Genomic DNA, 6,236 nt, shown 5'->3' with positions numbered 1-6,236 from the left:
AGGTGTGCTGGCGATCTCACAATCTCTCCCCCTTCTTCCCCCCATATGTACAATTATTCACGAGTAGTGTCCGGTCCTGCAGAGCTTGCTTAATAGAATTTACAGCAGGCAAGTAGGGCAAAGAGCAAATTTCATGGAAAAACTTCTAAAGTAATGTTGTTGGAAATTTAAATTAGATTTGACTGTGACAGAGCGACCGCTGAGAAATGCTCTAGTGCCGCATGGTTAAATTCTACAGGAATCTGCCTGGAATTAATAGTGTTGTTTTTCTGATGCAATGAGGCACAGATTTTGAGTTTTGAGTCCAAGGATATATATTTTCCAGATGTAATTATTTTACTCAAGTAGATGAAAATATGGCAGGAGCAGGGACTCAAAGTGATTCTGTTACATTAAGAAGTGTGTAACATAAATTTAATGTCCAGGCAAGAGTAGTTCAGCAGCTGAACTCCAAGGGGCATTTTGAGAAATTCTAGATCAAATATAATACAGTCTCAGGAATCAAGGACAGAACAATATTAAAAAGTTATAAGGAGTATATTTGTGGTTCATTCACTACACACACACACACACACACACACACACACACACACACACACTTATTTCTAAGGAGCACTGGTGGCCCTGTTAGGTAAGCATTGAATTGCCAACTGCAAAGTTGGTAGTTCATACTCACCAACTGTCCTAAGGGGGAAAGATGAGGCTGCTTGCTCCTATCAAGGTTTACAGCCTTGGAAATTCTCTATAGTCACTGTGAATCAGAATTGATTCCCTGGCAGTGGGTGCATATACATTTCTAACAGGAAAAGCAGGCAAAAATCAAATTTCAAAAAACCTTCTGAAATAAGTATACACACACACGTATATATATTTCTCCATACAGTGAGCTTCATATTCCAATATTTCTTATTTCACTGATGCCATGTCTAGCAAGCACAATGGATATGATATAAAACGTTGATGCTAACAAGCACTTGACTCAGTAAAGTATCATGGAAATTAAAGCTCCTTCCCTCTGTCTCTTTGTTATTTCTACCCAGGTACACTGAACATTAATACTCTCACTGGCAGGTCGAAGGACTCAGTGAGGTCTTGGGGGAAAGGCTGAGGTCTTGGGGGTTTCCACGATGAATCCTACAAGACCTAACAGCCTTGCAGTGCAGCATTTTATTCCTTTGAGGTTCCTAAAACACATCTGCATGTACTCCTAAAGAACTATAATTAAAGCCTCTCAGAAATGGGTATCTAGGTAACCTTCAAAGACTTTAAAAAGAAAAAGACTTTTTTTTGTCTTAGAAATATGTGAGCTACTTGTTCATCACCATAGACTCAGCTCCCCACGTATGGCGCCTTGTCATTGTAGGTAATCAATAAATACTTATCGAGGAAATAAGTGGATGACAATGGAGGTGTTTTAAGGTTATGATGCTTGTGCCCACATTGAGCTACTGACAGTTATGGACTGGGGCCTGGGCCCAGGGCTGCGTCAAGAACTGCCTTTATCATTTCATCTGATAGTCACACGAATCGAGGAAGAGCTGTGCGGCCGCACGAGGCAGTCCTTAGTCAGGGGCGCGAGCTGATGCTGCAGTCACACGTCCACTGCTCCGGTCACTTAACACAACCTACCAACGTTCTCTGCAGTCTGCACAGTTGTGCTCCAAGAGATGGCTTGGCTCTCGAGGCTGGTGGGGTCAGAGTGACTTCGCCTTCTCAACTCAAGCTGGGTAAGAGAGAGGCTAAACCATTGTCCTTGGATTTCTCATTGCCCCAACCTGGGCATGACACACGACATGTATCTCTGCTCACCTTTCATTGGTCAGAACTAGTGACTAATATGAGACCACTGAACCATAAGAGGGGACAAGAAGCATCGTCTTATGAGTATTGGGAAGAGAAGGAAAACTCTGAAGTGTTGAATTATTGACTGTGGTGATCAAAGGTCAGTTCTACAGTCACCTCCATCTTACAGATGAGAAATGGAGGCTCACTGAGGACAGGGTAGTTGTGGAGAGTTTCACAGGTGCTAGTTAAAAAACCAGTTCTGGAGCTCGGGTCTATCAGTTTTGAAATTCCATGCTTGGAATCACCATGAAAGACTGCTTTGATGGAATAATTTTCTTCTTAAGAAAACTTGAACCTAATGGGGGAGATATTAAAAGTATTGGATAAAGGATTTAGCAACTTGGTTTATAGGTTTGATTCTGTCACGGACTTGCTTTCTGGTGTAGCTCAAGCACTTTTCTGGTTGAGGTTCCCTCGTGGGAATGAGAAGTACAGTGAGGGTAATAGGAAGTAATGCACCCAGCAGTAGTGCATTGAGAACCATCAAATACTGGGTGAAGAGATGGAGACATTGGCCCTGACACTTGCTTTTGGGATTGGTCTTGTGCGAATTTTCCACTTTACTTCAAGGTTCTTCACGAGCGTTTCTTTTCATGGAATAAGGAAATTAATTTTTTTCTTGGTGCAATGAGTTGGTTTTCTTTGCCAGGGAGATAGGATGGAAGCTACAGTATGAAGCTCAGTGCGGTCGGGGTTCTCTTCTTCTCTGGGGACTTGCTAGGCTTCAGCTAGTTTCATGAATTCTTACCGTCTGTTTGCGTCCCCTCGCCACCTGTCGCAGGTGGGTGTTCAGAAGCTCTTCTTGAAAAATGTATTTTGGGATCCTGCAAAGAGTACTACTAGATAATGCACATGGACATGTCTCTGCTAATTCAGGGGACTCTTTCAGAGTGTGCCATTTATTCCTGGTGTCTCAGAGTGGGTCAGCACAGTTGCATGCCATCTTTGGCCAATGAAGGGCAACAATCCCTTGGGGGATGAGGAGAGGCAAGGGAAACGTCTTCATCTCTCTCTGTCTCTCTCTGTCTCTCTCTCTCACACACACACATACACACACACACAATTTGCTGCCTTTGCATTCTGTGGGTTCCCCACCCCCTCACCCCCCCCCCCCAAAAAAAATGGTGAGATGCTGCAGCTCTCAAAAGGCGTCTTTTTCCCTCTGAGGGTTTCCAGAGCTTGATGCTGTCGATGCATCCTGCACCCCTTGTCGCTCCTGGCAGCGCTCCAGCATGCCGGGACATGTAGGGGTTACTGTGTTATTATGTCCGGCCCGCTCCACATTGCTTCAGATGTGATGTAATAGATTGTAACAGTCCTTTGACTTCTTCCTGGCAGTGGTTAACCGTGCAATGAATGATAATATTAGAAAAGAGGAGAAAAAGTTGCTGTGGACATTTGGGAGCAAAATTCCCATGAATTAAAAATAAAAATTCTCAGCATATTCTTCTCAGACTCCATCTTATAGATATGTTTATCCCTCATTGTTTAACTGTAACCTTTCAAAGCCAGGGGCAAGCATACTATGCCTTCCCCCTCCCCCTTTCTTTGCCACATAAAGCCCGTTATTGTTCCTTTTTCTGAGGTTGGGTCACTTGAAAATGAGCTACCATATAAGTGAGTCCTTTTCTGTACAGGATAGCGTAACAAGGCCGCTGGACTTTTTACATTTATAGGAGCCAGGAAAACATCGGCATTTCATGCCCATTTTCTCATTTCAGAGTTTTAAAGAGTCAGGGAGGAGTCTTGAGAGAGCCGGTCAAGGCACATCTCTGGGTTTGTGAGCCAGAAACCAGAAAGAGACACAACCAGGAGGCACGTCCTGTGTTAGAAGCACTTGGCTCCTTGTTGAGTGTGGTGCCCTTAACTGACCTTGGAGGTTACTAAGTCTCAGCATGTACTTCTCTAGCACAATGTAGTCTAGCAACATGACAATGACCTGTGACATTCACAAAACGCCTCCCAGAGGCCCAGTTCAACCCCTTGTCAGAGGGGAGCCATGCCCTTGCTATCTCTGCTCCTTTCCGTTCATTTACATAATCACTTCCTGCAAAGATCTCGTAAAGCCCTAATTTACAGGTGGGCCAGTCTTTAGATTTCATTGGATTAGGGTGTTACAAGGACCCCTGACTCCTTCATTACCCGTTTCCCCCAATGCTCCCTTGCCAATTCTTCCAGTTTCTTTGACCTCAGGATGGAGTAATCAGTGAGCCGTAATTAATTAGAACAATGGGCCGAGTGAGAGGAAAGCTTGTACAGGGCCGGAGGAAGCAGTGTCCATGTGGTTTGGTTGAGCGAAAGGCCAGGAGGCTTGATGGGGAGTGTTGCTGCCTCGGGGGGAGCTCCCTGGGTCCTTGGCTTCGTACAAATGTTTTCTTCAGATGCTCTCTGTCCAATGTTCGTTCTCGGGTTGCCCTTGTGTAGCAGTAGGAGGAGTTGGGATAGGGGCTGCTCAAGACAGGCCTGTCTGGGAAACTCACTGTCAACTCATAGTGACCCTAGGGGACAAGGCAGAACTGTCCTGTGAGTTTTTGTGGGAGAAGAAAGCCCTGCCTTTCCCCTTGTGGAGCAGCTGATGGTTTCGAACTGCTGACCTTGCAGTTAGCAACCCAATACATAACCATTCTGCCACCAAGGCTCCTAGGACTGTCTTGACTCACTGCCATCATGTTGCGACTCATAGTGACATAGCAACTCATACTGACTGGTGGTTTCGAATTCCCAACCATGTGGATTACAGCCCAACTCGTGACCACTGCACCACCAGGGCTCCTCTTAAGGACTTGACATTGTTGCGGATCCACCTATGGTACCAGTCTGGGGAGGAAACTTCAGGCACGGAGAATGGTTCAGAAGATACTCAGGGCTGGCAGCTTGTGACAGATTTCATTAAGACAGTCCCGATTCTTGAGAAGCAGACAGCTTAGACTGGTTGTCAAGGTTTCTGCTCTACCTCCATCTAAAGCTTCCTCTTTGCCAGTTGACAAAAGCCTCCAAAGCTTGATCCACTGCCACTTCTGCGGCCACATCCTGCTGGCTTCAGTTGAACCCTGTGCCAGTTATCTGCTTCAACTTGAAGCAGGTGACTTGAAGACAGATATCTGACCGATTTTTCCGGCCAACCCTAGTTGCATCCCAGTTCTGGTATGTTCATTAAGAAACAAACAAGCACACAGAAACACACATAACCAAACAAACAACAGAACAAAACAAAAAGCAAGCAAACAATAGCTGGCCAGGCCCCTTGGAGTAGACTCTCACAATGGGTGCCAGTCTTAGGTTCAAATGGCACTCGGCAGTTAGCTAGCTCCATGACAGTTGGCAAACGTGGCTTCTGGTCCTGTGCCCTCTCCCCTTTAAAAAAATGCCAGCCTCAGTTTTACTGCGAGCTCAGCCCTGAGCAGAAGCTGCTTGCTCCATGTGCTGCGTTCAGCTTAATTTGCATAGGATGCCGGTAGCAGTGTCTGCAGGCGCACTTTCTCATATACACATGTGACTGCCTAGCAGTTTTGCTAATATTAAGTTTTAAATGCTTTTATTTTAAATGTCAGCCTGTGGCGGGAATAATCAAGACCTAACAGAAGGGAAAATAAAGCTTAAAACATTATCATAAAAAAGAGAACATTATCATAAACGGGGAAGAAAAACAACAAAATAAAAATCTTGTCAAGTGCACATAAGAGATAAGAAAAAAGAACGATGGCTGCTATTACTACATCCTAAAGTGACCAGATCTTACTTGGGACGATAAGGGCGTTGCCTGGAAAATTAAGAGATTGATTTGGGTGCATATCAACTAGAACACAGAGAGGCACAGCAACTTTTTTCAGACTTCTTTCTGTTGTTGTTGTTGTTAAATAACTGTTTTATTGGTGTGTGGGGGTTTTCTGGGAAAACCAGAAAACCTGCTAGACAAATTCTAAAAGAGCTGTAACACTTTTATTTTTTTTCCGACTTTCTTGATGAAAATAGGTGACATCACATAAGTCTTTGCATTCTTTAGTGAATTAAATCAAAATGTCTGTCTTCTGGATTCTGGTTTTCATTTGAAAGCTTCCCCACTTATGTGTTAGGATTCGTTATGTAATAAAGTCAAAGCTTCATAAAGCGTCCAAAAAGGAAGGCTCTCAAGGTACTTGTATGTTCTAGAACAGGGGAGGGAATGACCAGCTCATGCCACATGGCTCACCAAAGAGAAGCCGTTCTAACCATCACGTTCAGGGTGAACTAACTAAACGCTTGACCAAATACAGCAGGGTAATTGTATTACGTTGATCATCTGGAATGGCCCGTGAGTGATGTTATAGATATCCAGCTGGCCCTTGGCAGGTAACGAGGTCCCCACCCTGTTGCGGAAGCTATTACAAAGTTCTCTGAGGTCGGGGAAAGCA

General features: G+C 44.5%; 1 non-coding gene across 1 annotated transcript; it reads right to left on the bottom strand.

Moving 5' to 3' along the window:
- Positions 1-5,723: 5,723 nt before the first annotated feature.
- LOC142455749 (U7 small nuclear RNA) lies at positions 5,724-5,784 on the bottom strand. The gene has a single exon (XR_012785888.1). It is a non-coding gene; the product is annotated as a U7 small nuclear RNA (small nuclear RNA).
- Positions 5,785-6,236: the final 452 nt, after the last annotated feature.

Source organism: Tenrec ecaudatus, chromosome 8, assembly GCF_050624435.1.
Source record: "Tenrec ecaudatus isolate mTenEca1 chromosome 8, mTenEca1.hap1, whole genome shotgun sequence".
NCBI lineage: Eukaryota > Metazoa > Chordata > Mammalia > Afrosoricida > Tenrecidae > Tenrec > Tenrec ecaudatus.
This window is presented reverse-complemented; position numbering and strand designations above follow the sequence as displayed.